Genomic DNA, 4,134 nt, shown 5'->3' with positions numbered 1-4,134 from the left:
CGGAATGGCGCCTTATGAAGCCCTCTATGGACGGAAGTGTCGCTCTCCAATTCATTGGGATGAAGCTGGCGAGAGCAAGCTGTTCGGACCTGAATTGGTAGAGCAGACTACAGAGGCAATCAAGACGATTCGAGCCCGAATGAAAACATCTCAGAGTCGCCAAAAGAGCTATGCAGACAAGCGGAGAAGACCGTTAGAATTCGAAGCAGGAGAGAAAGTTTTTTTAAAGGTTTCCCCGATGCGTGGTGTCATGAGATTCGGGAAGAAAGGGAAGCTCAGCCCGAGGTATGTTGGACCTTTCGAGATTCTGGAGCGAGTGGGCAAGGCAGCGTATCGCCTAGCTCTACCACCGTCGATGTCCAACCTCCATGATGTATTTCACGTATCGATGCTACGGAAATACATATCTGATCCTTCACATGTACTGCGAGATCAAGAGGTTGAAGTTTCTCCTGACATTAGGTATGAAGAATCAGCCGTCGCAATCCTAGATCGCAAGGAGAAAGTCTTAAGGAATAAGACTATACCTTTGGTCAAAGTACTTTGGAAGAGTCACTCTACAGAAGAAGCTACTTGGGAGCTTGAGAGCGAAATGCAAAAGAAATACCCTTCCTTGTTCTAAGTTTCGAGGACGAAACTCTTTTAAGGGGGTAGGGATTGTAATGTATAAACTTTTGTAACCGCTCGACTTGTGAATTTGAATAAAATGGACGAGTTTTAATTCAAATTCTTGTTGCATATGAGACGTCCTTAAATTTTAAATATCTTGGAATATGATAATATTTAAGGTCGATGAAATTTCGGAATGAGAATATTCGAGTAATCCAATATTATTATTCGAAACATACTCGGAGATTTAAAAAAAAAAAATCTCAAGAGTAAAGAATGAATTCCGAAATCCCTTAAATATATTCAAAATAATGAGAAATAATAATAATTTTCTCGGTTATTTTTCAAGATTATTTTTAATTAATTAAGGACAGGATTGTGAGAGTTTATTTTGAAAGGACTTATATGCAATATTTTGAAGGACGAAAGTGAAAGAAAAAGAGAAGCTGGGGTTGATTTGAGAGAGTTGTGGCAAGAGGGGATTGGTCCACGTATGCACGCGTGGCAATAAATGAGGGTGCCACATGGCCACTTTCTCCTCAAATCCTTGCCACCTCACCCTTCTCTCTCTCTTCTCTATTTCTCCTTCTTCTTCCTTGCGTTTCTCGGCCGAAACCCACACCACACCAAGCAAACCAGAGAAAAAAAAAAAAAGAAGAACTCTCTCTCTCTCTCGGCCGCTCCTCTGCTCATCGCCGACAACCATCATCACCGCCATCACCCTCGTTCTTCTTCTTCTCTTCTTCTTCCTCTCCTTCGCGCGCCACCACCCAGCACCGAGCTCCACCGCGCGCTCCGGCCCGAGGAAGCACAGCACCGCCGAGCCCCGACGTCGCCACCGCCACCTCTCACTCGCCTTCCTCTCTCTCCCTCTCCTTCGCGCGTCACTGAGCACCGAGCCTCTGCGCGCGCTCCGGGTCGAAGAAGAACGACGCCGCCGAGGACCGCCGTGACGCCGGAGCAAGGAAAAAACACCGGGAAGGACGCGAGAACCCTCCGAGGAAGCTAATCTCACGGGTTAAGGTGAGAATTTCGTTTCCTTGAATGAAAATCTCATGAGCTAGGGTTCTTAGATTCAAAATTGGGGATTTTGGATCCGGATTGAATTCAGTGAAATTGATTGGTTTTTATCGTTCATTGAACTCGATTGATGTTGTTTGTAACCTGAATTTGAAGTTTTGATTCGGATTTTTCCTAATTTATCCGAAAATGATGAACTAGGGTTTGAATTGGGGGTTTTTGATTTCGGGTTCGATTTCGGTGCAATTGCTCGGTTTGTAATGTTGTCTGAGCTTGATTGTTGTTGTTGATGTGGGTTATGATCAGAATTTTTGAGGCTATATTGAATTGTGGGTTGTTTGTTGAGTGTTGGTTTGGGTTGTGTTTTTGGCCGTGTGGTTTTCTTGGCCGTGAGTTTGATGTTGGCCGTGTGATTTTCTGTCTGTGTTGGTTTGTTTTGGCTGAGTATGTTGTGTTGGCTGTGAGTTGGTTTGATTGGGTGTATTTAGCCGAGAGTTTTGCTTGGTCTTGGATAGGTTATGTGAAACTTGGATGTTGAATTTGTTTGGTGTGAACTTGGAATTTGTGATCGTTGTTGTGTTAGGACGTTTCCGGTCAGTTGGATTTATGTTGAGTTCGCTTGATTGGATTATGGGTTCGGGTTTTGAGTTATGTGATATCGGAATTTGGTTTTAAGATGTTAACTCGTCGTTGGGTTCCAGGTTTGATTTACAGACGTTGACGGACGGACGGGAACCAGACGAGTCGAGAGCGTTGAGATTAGCCTCTGAAGATCTCAAGTTGATAGAGTTATCGAAATAAAGCTCGATTAACTCGTGAGTTTTAAATCGCTTACAGCGTTTAAATACTCTTATATATGTACTTTCAGTATTTAAATAAATAATTTAGAATTATTTATTTAATAATGTTTATGAATTTAATTTAATTATTCATTTGGAATTCTCGGTTATTTTTAATTTCGGATTATTTGATTTATTTAAGACTCGTGATTACTCGTTGAACGTTATCTCGTATCACTCTCGATATGGGATACGCGAGTCTTGAATAAACCTCCGAAAAACCGGGGAATAATAAATTAAATTCTCGAATTCCGAACCGACTCTAATCCCGACAACGAACCCTATTATCTTTAAGTAAACTCGAATCCAATAACTAATGGATGTTCAACTCCGGATGCTAGTTCTTCCGACGTTTCGACAAGCGCCAGGTGCCTCAAGGAACGTGTGAAGCAAGACGTCTTCAGGACTTGTCAAGCGTTCTATCGAACAATTCCGGGTAAGTGTGGAGACATAAGTCAACTACTTACCAAGGGTATAATCCTGTTTGTTTGTGCATATGCTTGCTAGTAAACAAGAGTAGGTAAAAGCCTAAAAATGAATAAACTCGAAAGTTAAGGCTTCGGCCACTCTTGCTTGAAAACTTAGCTCGGGTTCGCCCGTTAGGTTCAAACGCTAACTTGAACCAGCCTTGCTTGCTTTGTGTGTGGTTAGACTTCTCTTCTAACTCTAGGAAGTAGGTTAGAATCGAGAGGACGGAAGAGCGATAGACTCTCAAATTCAATCGAGAGTAGAGAGTTCGAAAGTCACATTTCGAGCTTTCAACTTAAAACACTAAACGAGCTTCAAAGGGAAACAATAATTTCTTTCGGGGTTTATCCCGTCACGCTCTTCCGTATATAAGTTTAACGTGTACGCTGCTAGCTGCAGTGTACCCAAACTTTAAACTCGTGTCGGTGGTACTCACAAGTCCCTGACTTGTGCTTGGCGGGCCATGTCGGTCCGTGCGCCGAGTACTCAAAGCAATGGGTGATGGTCGCGCATCGCGAGCTCATTGCTTGCTGGAAGACTCACCGGAAGCTGCCTTGAGCACACCGGGGCGTAGTGGGTGATGGTCGCGGTTCGCGAGCTCACTATGCCAGAGACCAGTGGCGCTGACGTCATGATGAAGGAAGTACCACTAGTGGATCCCAGACATGTGTAAAACTTAGATCGGTTAACGACTGCTGCTCGAAGTCGGGAACTGGTCTCTAGTCGGACCAGAGGTTATAGCAGTGTGGAGTGTGTAACCTTGCGGGACGGCTAGTATTCTAGGATGCGCGCTCATTAGTCACTTTTAGGTGATAGCTGCATCCTGCATTCTTGTTTGCTTGTTCGCACGTCATATGCTTTGCATTAGCTGCTTTTCTTTCATAAGCTAGACTCCCGCTTGCTGAGTCTTTCGACTCATAGTTTTATGTCCCTTGGTAATGTAGATAAGGGCAAGGCGGCAATGTAGACGACCGAAAAGGAACTGAGACGGAACGCGTATCTCTTGACCTACGGGCTATGGGTTCTGGCTCGGGAAGTAGACCTCTATATGTATAATGTTTTGAATAATATCGACTCTTCCTTAAATAATATCCCGTGTATATATGTAAAGTCGGGAGCTTTTATGTACATATATATATATGTATAAGGGTCGATATACGACTTCTAGTTCTAAAGAAAAACGAAAAATTTCCCGAGA

At 43.4% G+C, this 4,134-nt stretch overlaps 1 long non-coding RNA gene across 1 annotated transcript; it reads left to right on the top strand.

Moving 5' to 3' along the window:
- Positions 1-1,285: 1,285 nt before the first annotated feature.
- On the top strand, positions 1,286-3,910 carry LOC149393657 (uncharacterized). The gene is made up of 4 exons (XR_016299940.1): positions 1,286-1,632; positions 2,331-2,444; positions 2,810-2,904; positions 3,881-3,910. It is a non-coding gene; the product is annotated as an uncharacterized LOC149393657 (long non-coding RNA).
- The last annotated feature ends 224 nt before the right edge of the window (positions 3,911-4,134 follow it).

The sequence above is a fragment of the Urtica dioica genome, chromosome 6 (genome assembly GCF_054948205.1).
Source record: "Urtica dioica subsp. dioica isolate 48M chromosome 6, U.dioica_male_clone48M_v1_H2, whole genome shotgun sequence".
Classification (NCBI taxonomy): Eukaryota; Viridiplantae; Streptophyta; class Magnoliopsida; order Rosales; family Urticaceae; genus Urtica; species Urtica dioica.
The sequence above is the reverse complement of the archived record's forward strand: the minus strand, read 5'-3'. Positions and strand labels throughout refer to the sequence as shown.